General features: G+C 45.7%; 1 pseudogene; it reads left to right on the forward strand.

Moving 5' to 3' along the window:
* The first annotated feature begins 4,464 nt into the window (after positions 1 to 4,464).
* LOC146356326 (uncharacterized) lies at positions 4,465 to 20,147 on the forward strand (annotated as a pseudogene).
* Positions 20,148 to 22,439: the final 2,292 nt, after the last annotated feature.

Below are 22,439 nucleotides of genomic sequence, written 5' to 3' on the forward strand. Positions count from 1 at the left end.
CCCCTTTGTCTTATTGTGGTCGTCCTAGAATAGGGATTCCCCATAAGGTGCCACTCCCTTTCCCCAAGTCTCTAATCCATTCATGATTTCCCAGGTTTAATGCACTTTTTCCCTATTCTAAAATACCCCTCCAAGAGCTTTGAGCTAAAATATCGGGGGGGGGGGGTTGCTTTTTTTAAATTTGGGGCCCCATCCCTTTTTCCTCCAGTCTCTGCCCACCACTGGGAGGTGGCCCCCGACAGCTTCTGCAAAATGGAAATCGGCCCTCTGGCTGAAAGACGTTCTGCACCCCTGTCCTAGAACCATTCGCTCTTTTGATCTGAGAAAATGTCAATATTACTCTGGCTGACTAGAATCCTTCACACAAAATATCTGAAGACACTGAGTATACCCAGCACAAAAGAAAGGATTACAAAATTGTGAGATTATACCCTGATGGCTAAATGCTCTAAGTCCAGTGTTCCCCAACCTAGTTCTCTCCAGATGTTTTGGATAACTCCCAGCCCTCATGACCATTGGTCGTGCTAGCTGGGGCTGATGGGATTTGATGTCCAAAACATCTGGAGGCTGCCGGGTTGGGGAAGGCTGGTCTAATTACATGGGTGCCAGAAAAAGGCAAACATTCAATAATTTTATTGAAATTGGTCATTTCTTAGTTTTTGTGAACCAAACGCAAGCCACCTTCTAACCGCTGAAATACTAGGTTGGATTCGGAGAAGAGCATGCAGAACTCTGTTTGTACGATGGGCTTTCCTGGCTCCTCCTCCCCACTGCAGCTCTCTTTGCCCCCCCCCCCCAAGTCACTCTGGAGGATCAAGGGATCCCCTGGAATGGTATGGGATGAGGCTTCAGCAGAATGGGAAAATCACCACAGTTCAGAGATGCCGCAAGTCCTTTTCAGATGGTGCAAGTCCCTTTTGGATATAAGTTGTTGTTCAGTCGTTCAGTCGTGTCTGACTCTTCATGACCCCATGCACCATAGCATGCCAGGCCTTCCTGTCCTGCGCTCTCTCCCGGAGTGTGCTCAAGTTCATATTCATTGCATCGGTGATGCTATCTAGCCATCTCATCCTCTGCCGTCCCCTTCTCCTTTTGCCTTCAGTCTTTCCCAGCATCAGGGTCTTTTCCAGAGAGTTTTCTCTTTGCATTAGGTGGCCAAAATATTTGAGCTTCAGCTTCAGTATCTGTCCTTCCAATGAGCACTCAGGGTTGATTTCCTTTAGGACTGACTGATTTGACCTCCTTGCAGTCCAGGGGACTCGTAAGAGTCTTCTCCAGCACCACAGTTCGAAAGCATCAATTCTTCGGCGCTCAGCCTTCCTTATAGTCCAGCTCTCACAGCCGTACGTTGCTACTGGGAAAACCATAGCTTTGATTATGCGGACCTTTGTCGAAAGGTTTAAAAAAAAATATTGCATTTATATCCCGCCTTTTTTCCTCTTGCAAGGAACCCAAGGCAGCTTACATGAGCCTCCTCCTCTCCATTTTCACAACAACAACCCTGTGAGGTAGGTTGGGCTGAGAGCCTGTGACTGGCTTCAGTGAGCCTCCATGGCTGAGTGGGGACTAGAACCCAGATCTCCTGGCTCCCAGTCCAATACTCTCACCACTACACCACACTGGTTCTCATAGGCCGATTTCACTTTTTAAAATAACGTAGCTACATTATAGGGTCAGTTGGCCTCCCTCATAGTTCCCAAAGGAGCGGGCAAGAGTGTTTGTTTTTGGTTTGGTCTTCAGGTGTACTGGGAAATAGGCCTAGTAGAGCCATAGACTCTTTGAGCCAAAAGTTTGGTTCACAGGGATCCATGCAATATAACAGAGTCTGAACCAGGGTTTCTGGCTATGTTTGCTTTCTGCTTGGAAAGAGCAGAGATTCTTAATCCAATTCATCTGGAATGGGAGGGAGGAAGATTTTTTGCCTGTACGCGTGCCATATGGACAGCTTCAGTCCCCTGATAGGACACCGAGAGTTGTCAGGCCCGCAATTCAAAGAGAAGAACAAAGGGAAGGATTACGTTATGAAGTATTCTGGCCTAACCATGAATCAGCACAGAGCGAATATTAATAGGAATGGCAATTTCTAATGGCAATTCCACCAATTAATGTGTTATGGGAAGTAGGGATGTTGGAGAAATCCGCAAGTGATTCCAATGAGTTCAGATTTTTTATGAATCTGTCCTGTGGTTTCTGCAGCAGACAGCTTTATCTGAGTTACACAGACTTGTGCACCGTTTTTTAATTGGGGGGGGGGGATTTGCACAAATCTGCACTTGGGCAGTGTGCATGCATTTTAATGTGCACTTGAGCAAATGGAACCACATTCTCATATATCCCTAAAACCCCCAGATTCTATCAACAAGTGGACAATGGAACGAAAGACCTGATAATCTGCAAAACACAGATGGAACAGATTTTAGAAAATACGTACATTCCAAATGGGAAGAAGGACTTCAATGAATGCAATTTGGGTGTCAATGGGTCTCAGGTTGAAGCCCCCAGAATCTGTGCATCCATCCTATACAGAAGGCTGCTGGACACTGGTGGAAATGGGCAAAGCATCAGAGAGGTATACACTTAGAGGAACACAAAACACATTTCACACATGTTGACTGTCGCGGAGTTCCAGGCATAGGTAAGCCATTCCAGGGTGATGGAGGGAAAGCCCATGATTCAGCCACTTGAAGCTGGTTTTGATCTGGTCAGTGCCAAAATAGGAGACCTTATGGTGAACCTTAATATAAACAGGCAACCAAGTGCCATCTAGAAGTTGAGAATCATAGGTGTCTGTTCATAGGGGCAAGAGGGTCACCCCCCCATGGATTCCAGTCAAACAAGATAGGCAAGCTGGTGCCACCTAGAAGTTGGGAATTAGACAAATTCAGGGAAGATAAGGCTATCAATGGCTACTGGTCATGATGGCATCAATTGCCTCCAGTATCAGAGGCATACCTTTATACCAGTTGCTGGGGAACAAAATGGGGGTCGCTATTGCAGTTGTGTCCTACTTGGGGGTTGGCCACTGTGGGAACAGAATGTGTAGATGGACCCTTGGTCTGATCCAGCATGACTCCTCTTATGTTCTTAAGGGCGCAAGCCTATGTCTATTTAGACAGGAAAAAGTCCCACAGCTCCAATGATGCCCCAACTTGGCTGGGGAATGCTGCGAGTTGTAGGATTTTGTTCTGCCTAAGCTTGCCTAGGATTGTGTCCTATGTTTTGGACTCAACTCCCATCAGCCCCAGGCATCAGGGCGAATGGACAGGGATGGTGGGAGTTGTAGTCCAAGACTTCAGGAAGGCACCAGGCTGCCTTCCCCTGCCTTATAGGGTTCCAAGCAAGGAAGGTGAGATATAAATCAGAAAAGCTGGCCAGCCACGCGCCCCCCTTCCGGGGCTTGGGAACAAGGGTGGGGGAGCTGGCTGCCCACCCCCACCCCACCCCACCCCACCCCACCCCGAGGTTTCCCTCCCAGCTCGCTGAGTTTACTCTGGGGAGACACAGCAGCAGCCGGGCAGGAGCCATCGGACAGGTGGGTAGGATTCAGTGGGCGCAGCTGAGAGGTCTGCAGACCGGGGGCCCCCGCCACTCGGGACTCCACGGGAGAGCTCGGCTCTGGTTCCTGGAGAGGCAGGAAATCTGAAAAGTGGGAGGGGGACAGCAGGAAGAGAAATAGGGCTGGCGGGGAGGGCGGAGCTGGGTGGTGGAGAGGACAACAAGGAGGTAAAGGTGCACGGCTGGGGTGATGGAGGGGGCGCGCGGAGTTGCTTGTTTGGAAGGACTGGTGGGGAAAGGAGGGAAGACACCCCCACCCCCCTTTAGCTCCCTTCTGGGAATCATGAGCTGGGGGCTGATCCATGCAATCCAGCTGCAAAGCGGGGCCCAAACAGCTGCGTGGTTTCCATTGCAAGGCCTTCTCTGAAGCCCCCCGCCCCCTCCCCCTCCCCCTCCCCGCCGCCGTCGATCAGCCCAGGTCGTGCTGGATATGGGGCAGGTGGTAGGGGTGGGAGAGGGGGCTTTGGTGCAGTCGGCAGACTTGCTTAGTGGGGCGGGGGGAGGGGAGAGGAGGAAAAAGAGCGCTCTCAAAACACAAAATAGGGAGGGGGACCCCTGAAGCCTCCAGCTGCAAGGACACCCCCCCCCCATTCTTTCCATGGCACGGTTTTCCTCCCCTCTCGGAGATCTATCCAGTCACCTGAGGGGGGGCGGGCGGTGCGTCCTGGTGCAGGGAGGCATCCTGGTGCATCCTGAGGCATCCTGGTGCAGGGGAAACAGCCTTGCTGGGGTGGGGGGTCGGTGTGGTGCTTTTGTGCTCCAGAGGTGGGGAGCCGCCTTGGGGCGCCCCTAATCTCCAAAGAGCCTCGTCGGTTTCCCTGCTGTTATCTGAGGGGTGGGTGGACAGCGGCCAGGTTCTTATTCGCCTTCCGAAGCCCAAGTCTCAAGGCAGAGACTGGTGGAAGTAGAATGAAGTCCCTCCTGACAGCTGGGATTGCTGTTGCACCGGTGGGAGGGATTTCTCCGGGCATCCCCCTGGAGGGTCTGGCTGGTTTCTGTGCTGTGGAGGCGAAAAAAGTAAAAGCCAGCAGGTGGGTCTTGTGTTGTTTGCAGGACGGGCAGCTCAGGGCAACTGAGGAGGTGGGTTGCTTTCTGCTGGCGCTTATATGGTTTCTCCCCTGTGTGAGTTCTCTGGTGTCTTTTAAAGGTTCCTTCTGGGACACATGGAAGGCCAGGTTTGGCCCCCGGGCCTGAGGTTCTGCACCCCTGTTCTGTGCAGATATGTGGGACAGGACCGTCACAGGAGTGATATAGTGGAGCCAGGGTTTGCAGTGATGTAGCACCAGCACTTTTTTATCGGCAGGGATGCTGATGTCATCTGCCTCCCACCACAGAATTCCTTGTTCCCTTTGAGCTTAGCTGCAATTCTCACAGTAGCAGAGGGGAATGAATTTTCCCAACAGCAGTATATTGTTCCCAGTAATAAGGTGAAGTATTTTGGGGTGGTTTGGTCTTGAGGGGGAAATTAAGACCCATTCGCTTTCCAAAAGACCAGCTCCATCAGATAAAACTGCTAGAACTGGTTTCTTGATAAGGATCGGCACAGCTGCCTGCATCTTTGGAGTCTCCTTTGGGGCGTGGCTATGGGGGCTGTCAGGATGAGCACGTGCACCTCAAAATTTACCACTACACCACTGCTTCCCAGGCATAGAGTGGAAGAACCTGGGTGGAAAGTGATACGAACTGTCAAACACTCTGAGCCTTTCTAGATGAAATCCAGAATTGTGAAAGAAGCAGAGGGAGCCGGCTGGTTTCCACATAAGGAACTGCCCTAGGAAACATGCATACAGGATAACAACAAGGATGCCACCATCCTTCCTTCTCTCCTTTCCTCACAGGCAGTGGAAAAACCTCCAAGACACATTCTGGATCCTTTCCTCTTTGTGGTGAAGTGGAAAGAGCCACTATGCAGTCAGAACAGGTAAGGGAGGGATCGTTGGGCAAATCCTATCAGTTTGCTGACATGAACCTTCTTTAATCACACAAAAAATACCCAAGCAACCCAGCCTTCTCCTTTCAAACAGCTGGAACTCACATAGCAAATATCAGGTATAGGGGATTAAAAGTATCCAACTGTCCTACTTTCTCTCCTTTACAGGCAGCAGAAAGAGGAACTTCTCTCTCTCTTTCACTTGGCTCCTATAGTGGCAAGATAACAAAGCTGCCCACTAATAAATCATGGGCAAATTCCACCAGTTTGGGCACATAAGCCGTTTTATTCCTGATAGAGGGCATGGTGGGAGCGCATTCTGCATTAGTGGAATTTAGCCATTTTTTTTGCAAGCAGATTAGATTAGGTCAGGGGTCCCCAATGAGGCATCCATGCAGGGGTCACCAGTGTGGCACCTATGGACACCTGCAATCCTTTTTTTTAAATAACTTTTCCCCCGTTGTTTTAATATACATACATGGATTTGTATATATCCATAGCAATGAACACGTATGACATGCATACAACTTTCTAGCAGTTATACATAGGTTTCAACAAAAGCAGCCAAATACCCAAATAAGTATCCATTTGAAGGTGGCATCTATATTCCACCTGTTCAAATAGTGAAAGCATTGTATGGTCCTCAGTCCATTGCATTATGGGAGGCGAGTGTTTATCCTTCCAATGTTGTAATATCAGTCTTTTAGCTGTCAAAAGGATGCGGAGAATCCATTTATGCTGACAGTTCATTAATTTCCACAAAGCAGGTAAATAATTTAAAAGAGCGTGTACATCTGCAAATATTAAAGACTGTTCCAGTAGAAAATTTATCTGTATAATAACCTTCTCCCCCAAAGAAGCAGCTACTGGACAGTGCCAAAACATAGGTTTAAGAGAAGCACTAGCTGCACCAGCAATTAGCTGAATGAGACAACCTATTATTAAAGAGATGTTGTGGAGTCTAGTAGACATGAAGCAAAAGTTTTAGCTGAATAAGACGCAGCCCAAGATCCATAGATGTGACAGGTATAGATGCCAAAGCAGCGATCCACTGATTAGGCATTTTGTGGTGGTGCCCACAGCTGTTTCTCAAATTCCCAAATGTGCCCACGGGTCCAAAAAGGTTGGGGACTCCTGGATTAGATGGGGCCAGATGCAAAAGGTTGAAGACATATTGGGACACAGGAAGACTGGCCAATGCCCTGAGACATTCCGAGACAAAGAAGAAGCATTGCCTGCTCTCCTTTTGAAAACACAAAAGTCCAAAGCTTATTCAAACCTGTTTGAATCAGCAAGTGGAAGTCATGGCATTCCTATGAAGTACGGAGCAGAGGTCAAGGGATTTTTCGATGGTCCTCATAAAGATGTTTGACCTTTCTTGTTTGGATTTTTCCTAAGGGACCAACATGGCTACCTGTATTTTTTGTGCTGAGAAATACATTCTTTTTTTCCTTTTAGCACCCAGTGTCCATTGAGGAGGTTGCTGTACATTTCACCAGGGAGGAGTGGGCTCTGCTGGACCCAGGCCAAAGGGCGCTGTACAGGGAAGTCATGTTGGAGAATTATCGGAAAGTGGCCTCTCTGGGTAAGGATCCCTTTGCCCTTGCTTGATAAATATGGAGAACTCCTGTTAGTGTTTTAAGTTATCAGTAAAGATGTTGTCAAGGGTGTGTGGCCAGTCTGTCTGCCCTATTCATGCTCTCAAAGCCTCACCATCATGTGCTTTTTCCTCCTAGCCTGGCAATTAATCCCTTTGCAGGGAGCTCTTACCTTGTGGTCCTGTACCAGGCCCAAATTGATGCTTCCAGTACCAGTTGATGCCTCCTGGCTCTCTTGGAGGTGGTGGGCTGCTCTAAGCAGGTGCTTCTATCTAGGCTGGCACTTTTCTTCTCTGTGCCGAGAGATGTGTTGATGAGAAGACTTCTGGATTCTCCTCCATGACACCATTTCCTATCTGTTATTTCAGTCTGAGCTGAGACACCAGACGGGTGATTCCAGTCCATAATATGCTCCCCCCCCCCGAATTACTTGCCAGTTTTACAATGTCTTTATATTCTGTATTTGTCTTAAGGTGTGGAGAAGACAGAGATAGTCTGGAATTCATGAAAATTAGAAGTAACTATGATGTTTCATTTGGTTTCCCCTTAAAAGGGGCCTCTGCTTCCTCAGCTTCGCCTCATCTCCTGGTTGGAAGAAGAGGAAGAACAACTTGCCCAGGCCGGACTGAGAGGTAAAGTGCTTTGGTTTGTGGTGGGAATATATCTTGCCTGGCTCCCTGAGTGGATTGGTCAGTTTCCATGATCCTGTTTTAACTAACTCAGAACAATGTGAGATTTTGCAACTTGAGGTGTTCTGCAAACATCTCCAGGTGTTTCACCTGCTTGTGTAGCAGAATATGTATTGTTGTTGTTGTTGTTCAGTCGTTCAGTCGTGTCCGACTCTTCGTGACCCCATGGACCATAGCACGCCAGGCCTTCCTGTCCTGCGCTCTCTCCCGGAGCGTGCTCAAGTTCATATTCATTGCATCCGTGATGCTATCTAGCCATCTCATCCTTTGCCGTCCCCTTCTCCTTTTGCCTTCAGTCTTTCCCAGCATCAGGGTCTTTTCCAGGGAGTTTTCTCTTCGCATTAGGTGGCCAAAATATTGGAGCTTCAGCTTCATTATCTGTCCTTCCAATGAGCACTCAGGGTTGATTTCCTTTAGGATGGACTGATTTGACCTCCTTGCAGTCCAGGGGACTCGTAAGAGTCTTCTCCAGCACCACAGTTCGAAAGCATCAATTCTTCGGCGCTCAGCCTTCCTTGTAGTCCAGCTCTCACAGCCATACATTACTACTGGGAAAACCATAGCTTTGATTAGACGGACCTTTGTCGGCAAGGTGATGTCTCTGCTTCTTACTATGCTGTCTAGGTTTGCCATAGCTTTCCTCCCAAGGAGCAAGTGTCTTTTAATTTCATGGCTACAGTCACCGTCTGCGGTGATCTTGGAGCCCAAGAAAGTAAAATCTGTCACTGCTTCCATTTCTTCCCCTTCTATATGCCAGGAAGTGATAGGGCCAGATGACATGATCTTTTTTTTAATGTTTTTTTAATGTTGAGTTTCAAACCAGCTTTTGCACTCTCCTCTTTCACCCTCAACAAGAGGCTCTTGAGATCCTCTTCGCTTTCTGCCATTAGGGTGGTATCGTCTGCATATCGGAGGTTGTTGATAATTCTCCCGGCAATCTTAATTCCGACCTGTGATTCATCCAACCCGGCATTTCTTATGATGTACTCTGCATATAAGTTAAATAAGCAGGGCGACAATATGCAGCCTTGTCGTACTCCTTTCCCAATTTTGAACCAATTGGTTGTTCCATGTCTGGTTCTTACTGTTGCTTCTTGACCCTCGTACAGGTTTCTCAGGAGACGGGTAAGGTGGTCTGGTACTCCCATCACTTTCAGAATTTGCCACAGTTTGTTGTGATCCACACAATCAAAGGCTTTAGCGTAGTCAATGAAGCAGAAATAGACGTTTTTCTGGAATTCTCTTGCTTTCTCCATGATGCAGCGAATGTTGGTGATTTGATCTCTAGTTCCTCTGCCTCTTCTAAACCCAGCTTGTACTTCCGGTAGTTCTCGGTTCACATACTGCTGAAGCCTAGCTTGTAGGATTTTGAGCATCACCTTGCTGGCATGTGAAATGAGCGCAATTGTGCGGTAGTTTGAAGAGATCTCTAGTCTTTCCCATTCTGTTGTTTTCCTCGATTTCTTTGCATTGTTCATTTAAGAAGGCCTTCTTGTCTCTCCTTGCTATTCTCTGGAACTCTGCATTCAGTTGGGTATATCTTCCCCTTTCTCCCTTGCTTTTCGCTTCCCTTCTTTCCTCAGCTACTTGTAAAGCCTCATCAGACAGCCACTTGGCTTTCTTGCATTTCTTTTTCTTTGGGACGGATTTTGTTGCTGCCTCCTGAACAATGTTCAGGAGGCAATGTCCGTCCATAGTTCCTCAGGCACTCTGTCTATCAGGTCTAATCCCTGAAATCTATTCCTCACCTCCACTGTATATTCAGAAGGGATATGACTGAGGTCATACCTGAACGGTTTAGTGGTTTTCCCGACGTTCTTCAATTTAAGCCGAAATTTTGCAAGAAGCAGCTCATGATCTGAGCCACAGTCAGCTCCAGGTCTTGTTTTTACTGACTGTATGGAGCTTCTCCATCTTTGGCTGCAAAGGACATAATCAATCTGATTTCGATATTGACCATCTGGTGACGTCCATGTGTAGAGTCGCCTCTTATGCTGTTGGAAAAGAGTGTTTGCTATGATCAGCATGTTCTCTTGGCAAAACTCTATTAGCTTTTGTCCTGCTTCATTTGGTACACCAAGGCCATGCCTGCCTGTTATCCCAGTGATTTCTTGACTTCCTACTTTAGCATTCCAATCCCCTATGATGAAGAGGACATCTTTTTTTGGTGTTAGTTCTAGAAGGTGTTGTAGGTCTTCATAGAACCGATCAACCTCAGCTTCTTCGGCCTCAGTGGTTGGGGCATAGACTTGAATTACTGTGATGTTGAATGGTTTGCCTTGGATTCATACTGAGATCATTCTATCATTTTTAAGATTGTACCCCAGTACTGCTTTTCCCACCCTTTTGTTGACTATGAGTGCTACTCCATTTCTTCTAAGGGATTCTTGCCCACAATAGTAGATATGATGGTCACCTGAATTAAATTCGCCCATGCCTGTCCATTTTAGTTCGCTGATTCCCAAGATGTCGATGTTCAATCTTGCCATCTCATGTTTGACCACCTCCAGCTTACCTTGATTCATTGATCTGACATTCCAGGTTCCTAAACAATATTGTTCTTTACAGCATCGGATTTTCTTTTCACCGCCAGACACATCCACAGCTGAGTGTCCTTTCGGCTTTGGCCCAGCCGCTTCACTCTTTCTGGCGCTACTTGGAAATACCCTCTGCTCTTCCCCAGTAGCATATTGGACACCTTCCGACCTGAGGGGCTCATCTTCCGGCGTCATCTCTTTTAGCCTTGTGATACATTCCATGGGGTTTTCTTGGCAAGAATACTGGAGTGGGTTGCCATTTCCTTCTCCAGTGGACCACATTTTGTCAGAACCCTCTGCCATGACCTGTCCGTCTTGGGTGGCCCTGCACGGCATAGCTTATGGCTTCACTGAGTTACGCAAGCCCTTTCGCCACAACAAGGCAGTGATCCATGAAGGGGAATATGTATTGTACTGTGTGGAATTGATAAGAATTTATTAAATTTTATACCACAACTAGTTCCATGTGTGCATGTGTTGTGAGATAATTTTGAGTAATGGAATATATTCTTGGAATTGAATATTCCATTATTGACTGCTCCCACAAGTGAGTCGGCTAGGTACTGGAAGCAGCCAGCTTAGTTTAGCAGGGAAACCTTCGTCTAGATGTTACTGGTGTCAATGGCAGGTCTGGTTACATTGAGAGCAATGGGAGTGGTGGTATGACCAGGTCCGAAATTAAGGATGAGGCCATCAACAACATGGGGGTTATAAAAGACCACAGTTTGGTTTGTTTGGGAGAGAGATCCTGGGAGAACGAGAAAACTGCCCTCCCTGCTCAGGCTGTCTTTGCTCACCATGCCTTCGATTTAGGTAAATATGAATCTTTGATATTGCCTGTTAGATTGAGAGGAACCTAGGTTTTACTATGTTAACAATATGCTTGCTAATATTTTCATTCTGCTTTTAGTGATTATAACCGGTGTATATTTAGGGATGTTAAAGCCCTAATTCTTGAAGCCCTAAGCATTTAGTAAAGGTTTGGAAGTCTATCACTGAGTGGGGTCTGTCCTTAAAGCCATTGTATTCTCTCTTGACCTGGTACATCTCAGATACACCCGTTCAAGTTTGGGAAACAAACTAGTTGGGTGGAGCAAGAAGTTACTCATCTCAAGGTTCCTCATAGCCACTGTCTTGGCATAAAGTTTAATTTCCACTAAAGTGCTTCTCTTTCAAGATTGGCCACCCTCTGACGTCACTAGGCCCTGCCTTGTCAGTTTTGGCTTTGTGATCCCGCAGATCTGGCAACCTTAATTCTAGGATCAAACTTTAACTACAGTGATAAAAGGCAGGAAACACAGAAAATAGACAGCTCACATTAACCCGCTTAATAAACCAGTTTAAAATACATGAGTAAACAAACAGGTTTGATCTGGCACCGAAACTGATTATGATGTTGGCACCATTTGCACCTCCATGTCGAAGGTGAGCTGCAATCCGGGTGCTACAACAGAGAAGACTCTCTCCCTTATCACATGATAGATCATGGATACTCAGAGACGTGCCAAGTATCTTAGGCTACATATTTTATAAGCTACCTAGCTAGCTAGCTGTTTGTTTATTTGTTTGTTTATTTATTTAAAATATTTCTTGGCAGAAGCCCTCCCAAGGTGGCTTACAACAAAAAAATACATAAAAACAGTTAAAATATTAAAAATGTTAAAAACATAAGAACAGTAAAAGCCAACAATTAAAACAATAATTAAAACCAACAACAGAACCAACGACGTTAACAGCAGCAACAGTAGCAGTCATATCAATAGAAGGCCAAGGTAAAATAATATGTTTCCAAGGCCTTCTTAAAAGTCTGCAGTGACGGAGCATGGCAGACCTCCGATGGCAGCTTGTTCCAAAGGTGTGGGGCCACTGCAGAGAAGGCCCTCTCACGTGTGTTCACCCACCTGACTTCTCTCATGGTTGGGCAAATGAGAAGGGCCTCTCTTTCTGGTCTAAAGTGCAGGCAGACTGATATGGGTGTAGGCGGTCCTTCAAGTAACTTGGTCCCAGACCATTTAAGGCTTTAAAGGTCAAAACCAGCACTTTGAATTGTGGTCGGAAAAGCACTGGTAACCAGTGCAGCTGGTGCGGTATAGGTATTATATGATCAAATCGCCTCACCCGCACCAATACTCGAGCGGCCGCATTCTGCACAAGCTGGAGTTTCTGAACTGTCTTCAAAGGCAGCCCCACGTATATATTTATAATAAGAATTTTTCCTTACTATTTCTGATAAAGTGGGCTATAATCCATGAAAGCTTATACCAGAATAAATGTTTTAGTCTTTCAGGTGCTACAAAACTCTTTCTTGTTTTTACTGCAATAGATGAACATGGCTACCCTCTGGAAATTTCTTGTTTGTATACAACCAGAATGGACCCCCCTGCCTCACACCACCTAAACAATTCTTGATGTATTCTTTGGTGAAATGTCCTAATTCGCCATAGATAGCAAACTGGTAAGCTTAGGCTTCCTAACTACTGCAACTATAATGTGATAATACAAAGACTAAACTCCGTAATAGGGGCTGTTGTCAGGGGGAGATGGTGAGGAGCCCTCCACCTACCCCCAGTCTTCCTTGTGCCAGACTCCCACATGGGCTTCCTCCATCCACTTAAAGAAAGGGAGGCTGATGGATGGGTGAGGTGGGACCTCCCAAGGCAAAGAATGCAAGACGTTGGTGGGGAGAGAAACCTTAACCCAAAGCTTCTGAGCATTTCTAGATCAAATCCACCATCTTGAATTGTGCCCCAAGGCAAATATAATTATGTGGGTTTTATCCAAGAAATTGGCATAGGAAATAGGTATGTGGCCATCTTTTTTTGTCACTCTCACAGGGAAAATATCAGTGATGAGTTCCAGATATGCTCCTCTTTGTGGTGAAATGGAAGAAGCTGCTCTGCCCTCAGCTCAGGTAAGGGAGGCTTCGTCAGTGGTGAAGGGAACATGGGCAAGCGGGTGGTGTTGCCCTTATGTCCTGCTTGTGGGTTTCCTGTGGGCAGCTGTTTAGCCACTATGTGAACAGAATGCTGCACTAGATGGACCCTTGGTCTGATCCAATATGGCTTTTCCTATGTTGTTATGTTCTTAGGTTACTAAGGAGTGGGCTGCTCCTCCCACTTGGTTCAGAGTTGGGGCTATGAAAAAAAAATCATGCTTCGTCTCTTCAGCGGTGGTGGTGGGGGAACTTCCCCCGGTTCCCATCCTGCTGGCTTCAAGGCAACAGACATTTTTATTCAGGCAGGCCTTTGGCATATAAACTGGTTTGTTGCTGGAAGGGTGGTACAGCTGATTTCTTTTATTGTTGTGTTTTTAATTTATTTTTAAGTTACATTTTTATTAAGATCTTTGTTCTCATCTGGATTTTAATGTTAGCCACCTTAAATGTCATTCTTTGGCAGAAAGGTGGGATATAAATTAAGCAACTCAGTAAATTAATAAGTAGAATAATAACAACAACAACAACAGAGCTTTTACAGAGCTCCAGCTTAGGAACCTTCTACATCAAGCTAGTGGAACAGCAGCTTTGGTGAGCAGAGAATACTTCCGTCTTTTCTCAGCATTTCATGCCCTTTGAGGAGGTGGCTGTGCGTTTCACAGAGGAGAAGTGGGCTCTGCTGGATCCAGGCCAAAGGGCGCTGTACAGGGAAGTCATGCTGGAGAATTATGGGAACGTGGCCTTGCTGGGTAAGGATCCCTTTCCCCTTTCTTGAAAGATGCTGAAAGCATTCAGTTCATGTTGGTTTCTTTACTTACCAGTAAGGATGCCACCAAAGAGGATGAATGTTGCTAATCTGTTGGCCTGGCCTACTCTAAGTCTAGCCTCCTTGTGGTACCTTCTGCTGCCCTGGCAAAGATTCAGGGGCTCTTTGGATACTGGTGGCCCCTTTGCCAAGCATATATGGGGGCAGCAGACCAGATGCTTCCTGGCTGTCCTTTGGAGGAAGTGGGATGGTCTAAGCAGGCACTTCTCTCCAGGCAGGACTTTCCCTCTTTAGGCTGTTACAACCTCAAGGGGAACAGTGCTGACTTCTCTTGCACTACACCATTGGTCATATGGTATTTCAGTCCTTTCTGGGAAATCCGCAGAAACCACATGGATGATTCCAGATCCATCATGTCCTCTCCCCACCTGTTACTTCCCTGATTTAGACTTTCTAGCATTCATTCCATTTGTCTATTGAATAGGCTGGGGAGTGGGGAACAGGCAGTGTACTTTGGGGTGTCTGAACGTATTTGCAGTTGCAAGTGCCATAAATAACACTTAGGTTTCTGTTCCCCCATGAAGGTGGGCCTCTGATGCCCAAACCTGACCTCATCTCCTGGCTTGAAGATAAGGAAGAAGAGATGTTTGTCCAGGGGAGACTGACAGGTAGGTTCTTAGACCTATCTTGCGTGTGTATGTGTGTATGTATTTTTCCAATTTATATCCCACCTTAATGCATGTGTCAGCCAAAGTGGCTAACAACACTAAAAATACAATAAAGCATCTTCAAAAAATGTTACTGACATCAACAATACAACAAAAAGGAATAGCAGACAAACCAAGACTCCGTTAAAATGTCAGGTCAGCTCAAGAGGTCTAAATGTAAATGTCTTTGCCTGACAGCAGAAGAACATAAAAGAGGGAGCTAAGCAGGCTTCTCTGGGGAGAGAATTCCACAGCTCGGGCACAGTCACCGAGAAGGTCCTTTCTTCTGCTTCACCAAACGTGCCTCAGATATTGGCAGGACTGAGAGAAGGACCTCCTTGGAGGACCTGAAGATTTGGACAGGCAAGAAGGTAGCCCTTGAGGAAATCTGGTTCCCAGCTTTGGGAGCCAACACTTTGAACTGGGCCCAGAAACCTACTGGCAGCCAGTGCAGTTCTTGTAACATGGGAGTCACATGACCCCAGTCAGACTTCTGGCTGCAGCATTCTGAACCAACTGGAGTTTCTGATCACTCTTCAAACGCAGCCCCATGGAGAGCAGGTTACAGTAATCCCAAATGAGATGTAACTAGGGCATGTGAATTACCATGGTCAGATCAGACACCTCTAGGAAAGGGTGTAGTTGATGGACCAGCCTCAGCATCAACTCCTGGCCTCCACTGAGATCTGCATATCCAGGATCAGGGATAGATCCACACCCAACTGCAAACATGATTTGACACTTTGTTCTTGACACTCCTGTTCAGTTTCTCTCTGGGTGAACGTACCATGTGGCCTTTCCCCTTATACTCACCTTGACATTAATTACCTCTCCCTCCCACAGAGTTTCTTTTCTTCATCTGAGCTTAGATGGTCAGTCCTCTTTCATCGCATCCCCACAAACCAAGTATTAACAATTCTTAGTGAATCATTGACATGAATCTTTTTCCAATAACCCTTTCCTGCATCTTGGATTGCCTGTCTCCATGCTGCAGTGGAGATGGTATGTCCAAGATTCAAGGGCCACGCCTGTCGTAGGAGAAAGGAGAGTGACAGAATTTTCAGCAGGATGATGGGTCCTGTGAGAGAAGATGGGCAAGAGACCAGGAAGATCGGACATGAAGATTCCTTACCCAATATTGGTCAGGGAAACCAATTGGGAATTATAAGGCACTGGGATGGGGGTCTCAAAGTGGGGCTTCCAGCACTAAGGCTCCAGCTGCTTTCCTCCTGCATCACCAGGGCTCTCTTAGCAAGGCCACCCTCTGACCCCTGTTTGCTGCTTTGGAACTTGCTCCCTGCCTGTTTTGGACCCCCCCGCCAGCTCCCTTGGACTGACAGCAAGCTCCCCCCACTTGCCCCCCTCCCCGAAACTTGGATTCCAACTGCCTGGGGCTAGACAGTGACTGAGGCCTGAGAGGAGAATGAGTTCACTGAGTGAAAGGATATGATGGGAACAAAACCTCCAATTGCTAAATTGTGATGTATTACAGGAAGAAAACACACACACACACACACACACACACACACACGTACATGCCTATTGAAAACAAGTGGGAAAAGGATCAGTAAGAAATTCATGGTTTTTCTGAGATGGTAGTATTTTCAAAAGTTAACCTAGGTTTCTGCCGTGCATACAGAGAGGAAAGAGGAGAAATCTTGTAGATACCGAAATAAGAGCAACAACTAATTGGTCTTGATCTGTGATCGGGTCCTCAGTTTCTAGCTTGAAGAACTAACAATGATTTCCGTTTCTTCCCCCCCTCCCCAAAACAGGTGATGGGAAAGATAAGGAAATTTATGCAAAGCTGCATGTGGTGTCACTGGAAACAACCAAGGACAAAGCCAGAAAATATACATTTGGCAATCAAAGCAGACAAAAGAGGTATAAAGGAAACCAATCAAAGAAGAGTAGGAAGAAATCCTCTACTTCTCATGTTGCTGATGCCTGTGATCTCCTAATCCTAGAAGATCACAAAGGAAAGAGAAGGAGCATGTGTCCAATGTGGAGGGAAATATTCACAGATAAATCAACATTAAATAGATATTGCAGAACTCACACAGGAGGAAAAACACAAAAATGCACAGAGTGTGGAAAGTGCTTCTGTAGAAGTGGAATTCTCATTGCCCATGAAAGAACCCCCACATGGGAGAAAATACATAAATGTACCGAACGTGGAAAAAGCTTCTATGTGAATTCAAGCCTTACTTTACACCAAAGAACCCACACAGGGGAGAAACCATATAAATGTGTCGAGTGTGGGAAAGGCTGCAGCAATATTGGAAGTCTTCAAAGACATCATAGAACCCACACAGGAGAGAAACCTTAAAAAATGCATGGTGTGTGAAAAGACCTTCAATGATTGCTGAATTCTTACTGCCCATGAAAGAACCCATACTGGAGAGAAACCATATAAATGCATCGAGTGTGGAAAAGGCTTCAGCAATAGTGGAACCTTTAAAAGACACCAGAGAACCCACAAAGGGGAGAAGCCATATCAATGCATGGAGTGTGGAAAGAGTTTCAGCAATAGTGGAAACCTTAAAAGATATCAAAGAATTCATGCAGGGGAGAAGCCATTTAAATGTATGGAGTATGGCCAAAGCTTCTGTGATAGTAGAAATCTTACTGCGCTAAAAAAAACACACACAAAAGAGAAACCCTTTAAATGTGTTGAGTGTGGGAAGAACGTCCATCAGAGGTCAACTCTTAGTTCCCATCAAAGAGCCCACACAGGGGAGAAACCATATAAATGCGTGGAGTGTGGAAAGAGCTTCAGCATTAGTGGAGGCCTTAAAAGACACCAGAGAACCCACACTGCGGAGAAACCACATAAATGTATGGAGGGTTGACAGAGCTTCAAAGATAGTAAAACTTTTCGTAAACATAAAAAAACACACGCAAAGGGGAAAAACCGTAGAAATGTATGGAAAGAGTTTCAAGCAAAGAGATTTTTTATGTGAGAGAATCAACACAGGAGAGAGATCATTTAAATGCATACAGTGTGGAAAAAGCTTCAGTAATAGAGGAAGAATACACAAGACAGAACCCATACAGTGAAAGAACTTTAAAAATGTATGGAGTGTGGAATGAGTTTCAGTCAGACATCACATTGTTGGAGACATCAAAGAATCCCTATAGGGGAAAAGCCATTTAAATTCAAGGGATGGGGAAAGGCCTTCAATCAATACACAAGCCTTACTAGAGAGCAAAGGTGCTACATAGGAAAGAAAGCATTGTAATGCTTGGAAATCTTACTAAACATCAGAGAACTCGCAAATAGACAGTACAAATGCCAATGATGATGCTTCTGTGATAAATCAGGATTGAATAAGAGTATGATTTTCTCTCATTTTTTTCAAAGTGAAAGGCATTCTTCAGTCACGCTGCTGGGGAATTTGCCAGCGTTAGACTTTGCTCTTTGGAGCATGGCCATGATTATGTGGCAGGGGATGTGCATTGTATGATGCATGTCTTTCATACAACCCCCGCCCCCCTTCCATTGGTCTTTTCAGCAGTGCAGGAGAAGGGCTTGCCACTCATTGCCCAAATGATAACTGCAGTGGATTAAGATGAGGGTATAAGTATAATGGGAAGGTTCTGGCCGAAATTCTATTGGGCTAATCTGGAGGGAGAGCCTGCGGCAGACTTTTGTGATTTGCTATTCCTCTCTGTCTGCCTGATGCTCTTGCTCCTGCGTGTCTTCATGGATCAAGCAAGAGGAGTCTCCTCTGGGTCCTTTTTGAGAGATTCCCTCTCTCTCTCCAACACAGACGTCCCCAATGGCCATGCTGTCTGGGGGGCATGATGGGAGTTGAAGTCCAACACATCTGAGAGAGGCTGCTGTAATGTTTAAAGCCACCGTCTGCATTCCTAGAGAAGCTTGTGGGGAAGTCCGTCCCCCACTTTCCATTCCTTGGGGAACCTGGGAGGGGTGTGAGGAATCGAATATGGGTCCGAGGGAACTAGAGGGGAGCTGATGGTTGGTTTTCCTGCAGTAGAGGGAGGATATCCTTATGTGTTGGTAGCTCCTACTACTTGCTCTGACAGGCTGGTCTATTTGAATTAAGTCAGAGCTCCCCCTCTAGTAGGAGAGAAACCTCCCTTTGCCAGTTTCGTTCCTGCCTCGCTCTGAGCAGGACACTGGGAATGGCTTTAAGAGCAGCTTCTAGTTTAACAAAATGCAAAATGAAATAAAAATATCAAGAATAAACATAGGCGGCTACCCATCAATAGCCTTTGGATGGCTATAAAAGGGGGTTAGACAAATTCCTGGAGGAGGCTATCAATGGCTACTGGTCCTGATGGCTCTAGGCTACCTCCAGTATCAGAGGCAGTATGGTTATGTATGGTTGCTGGGGAACATGGGTGAGAGGGTGCTGTTGCACTTGTGTCGTGCTTGTGGGTTTCCTGTTGACAGCTGGTTGGCCACTGTGTGAAGACAATGCTGGACTAGATGGACCCTTGGTCTGATCCAGCAGGGCTCTTCTTATGTTCTTAAGAGCCTCTGCTATGGCACCTACCCACTCAACAGACAACAGCTCAGGGATATTATGTGACTCTCTCCTGGGGCAGTCCTTGAGAGAGGAATCAACCCTATATGGGCATCCCAGCTGGGACTTGCACAAAAGTTTTGAAGGCCATCATGAAAGCCCCTTTCGAACCTTTGAGACAGGTCTGTCTTAAGCGTCTATCCTGGAAGGTTTCACTTTGGGAGCTGTGACCTCTGCCAAAAGAGTTCCTGACCTCAATGCCTTTTTGGTATGGAAGGAACTATGAGCTTCTCCACATGATGTTAAAATCCCACAGCCTTACTGGGGCTTCTGCTTCCGGATTTCTTGCGGGATTAAAATTGCCTCCTTTACATGTGGTTGTTTCGGGGGGGGGGGGTGTCCTTCCTGGGCACATTCTATATGTTTCATTATACAGCCATTAGATGGAGCTTCAATAAAGCGGCATTCCAGAAATTCATCAGAAATTTATTGCACTTCACAGCGTGATACAATCTCTTACCGTGTAATCCCCATTGAGAATTATGCCATTATAATGGCAAAAAAATGCAGGAAGGGTCCTGGAGGTTGCCGATGTCATATAAAGGCCCCACAAAAAACCATGACTGACCCATCACGAGCTCATAATAAAATGTGTAGAAATGCCCTATGTATTTTTCACCTGGACTCTGTCATCCTCCATCTGGACCAAATCGTCATCCCCACTGTTAATACTGCATTCTGTAGAGCACAGGAAGTCCTCCTGCCTTCCATTTTCCCTCAGTGTATTAAGCAGTTATAGAAAGAATGGCATTCGCTGGACATTCAGAGGGTGCTTAAGATTATCTCAAGCATATCAGGGATTTCAGGATATCTGACTCTTTCTGTCTTTCCAGCCTGCAACTATGAGATGTCGAATCTCAAAGTCAATGCTGGCTAGGTGGATCAGAGCATGCATTTCATCATGCTACAGAGTATCAGGTTCTGTTCCTCCTGGGGGATCTCCACCCATTCAACCAGGAGTGCAGCTGCCTTTGGCACAATTGTGCCATTGGCAAACATTTGTAGGGCGACCGCTTGGAGATCCACATCGACTTTGTTCAAGTTTATGCTTTTGCCATATCCTCTCTTGCAAGAGGGTGCTTCAACAAGTAGTTAAGCCCTAGATAAACATTCTGGGACCTTTCCAGAAGCACGTAGCCCTGTTTGGGTACTACTATATCACATCCCACGCATAAGGATATCTTCTTCCACTGCAGGAAAAAGGAATGTTGGATACTTACCGTGATGTGGTCATTTTCTGCAGTGGATGGAGAATATCTCCCCTGTTGTGCTGCCTGAGTGGGACGGATTCGTTAGTTTGATGGGTTCCATTAAGCAGGTTAGAGGTTACTGGACTAATTTCAGGTTACTGGACTAATTTCAGAAGCTTTAGATTCCTTTAAGTTGTGTTCAGAATCTTGCTGGAGTGCCTCTGTTGCTGGTCAGCTTCTGAAACTGGCAAAAGGAGGTTGCTCTCCCATTAGAGGGGGCACTTTGTTTTAATTTGAATAGACCTGCCTATTGGAGCAAGTTGGAGGAGAAACCCACGCATATGGGTAACTTCCATCCAGTGTAGAAAATGAACGGATCATGGTAAGTATCCAACATCCCTTTCACCAATCCAGGGCAGATGGAAGAAGTTTTCCAGTAGGCAGATGAGGAAGGAGTGTGTGGACTCTGGCTCACAGCTGGAGCACATGCATTGCTCACCCAAAGCCGCCGGTCCAGGCCCTGGTATCTCATCTCAGAAAAGTCCTTTCTCTGCCCCAAACTCCCAACTGCTCTATATTACCCTATTTGTTGAATTGCAAATTTATGAGTCATCACTTCGCCTAAATAGGACCCCCAACATGACTTACAGTTAAAACTTGCAACAATTTAAACACCTTTTTAAAAGTTCAAAACAATTTGAAAACTCTAAAAACAATTTAAAATTTTAAACTTTATTAACCACACAGGTTTCCCATGCCTTTCCCAGAAGAGGCACCAGGGGGCACTGTGTGTCCCATATTCATCTGCATGGATTCCAAATACATGAGACGTGAATTGAATATATGCTATTCATGCTGTTCTCAGAGACTTTTGGATGTCTTTTGTATACTGTGACTTACTCAAATTCTGACTTTTCAGTCACCGCCTGCTGCAATTTCTGTGAAGGTACGGAGAAGGAGAGTATCCTACAACTCATAGAAGGAGAGGTTAGTCATGGGCCAATAACTGAAAACTGACATATCGGTATCAAGTTAGGTGGCAAAACTTCATTATGATTTTTTGAAAGGTGTATGTCTCTGGATTGTATTTTCATGTGATAGCTCATTCTGACTGGTTGGATAAGCTTTTTATAATGTCATCAAGATGGCCGAAGCCATCTTTTTCTAACTTTTCTAATTGAAACTGTATCATGTGAACCAAGTGTCCGATTTAAAAGTTTAAAACTGTGTTGGAAAGCTAATGAATTCTCTTACAAATGCCTAATTGTAATAATGACCTTGTCTGTTACCATTTTTTGGTACAAGCCATATATCGAGAAAAATGTTAATTTCCCCCTCATTTTTATACAATTTACTGCATATGACACATTACCTGATCCAGATATGCACCTAAAAGGTACTAGAAAATTGTAGGGTACTCTTTCCAACAAGCTATAGACTGAGTACGTTAATTTTGATATGCCATAGTTAGACATATATGAACATATCCACGTTTCATGTAATTTTACCCAATGTAAAACAGGTAACTTTGTGTTATTACAAAGAAACATCTCGTAGTTTATGAGTGCAGCAACTGTTCAGTATGCATATGTTTTTATTTACAAATGTTACAATGTTATCATTTCACAATTACTAACATTTAATTGTTTATTTAATTTAACTTTAATGTTTGTCACCACTGAAGTCATCTTCTGAGTCCTCAAGTTCAACCACAAAAGGCTACATCTGTTTGCATGGTTGCTACATAACTGTAGTTTGCACATAGCAGTGCAAGCAAGTCCAGTAGGTCAAGGGACAGAATTTTAGGCATGCCCCACCCCCCTACTGTGGGGCACCCTCTCCTCAGGGGGAATGGTGTGGGCAGACCCCTCTAAAATTTTCAGGCACTAGGGGCAGATGTCCCGAAGAACATAAAAGGAGCCCTGCTGGATCAGACGGTCTATCTAGTTCAGCATTCTGTTCACGCAGTGGCCAACCAG

Source organism: Heloderma suspectum, chromosome 2 (assembly GCF_057233095.1).
Source record: "Heloderma suspectum isolate Gila_16-S chromosome 2, 16-S_ref, whole genome shotgun sequence".
Lineage (NCBI taxonomy): Eukaryota > Metazoa > Chordata > Lepidosauria > Squamata > Helodermatidae > Heloderma > Heloderma suspectum.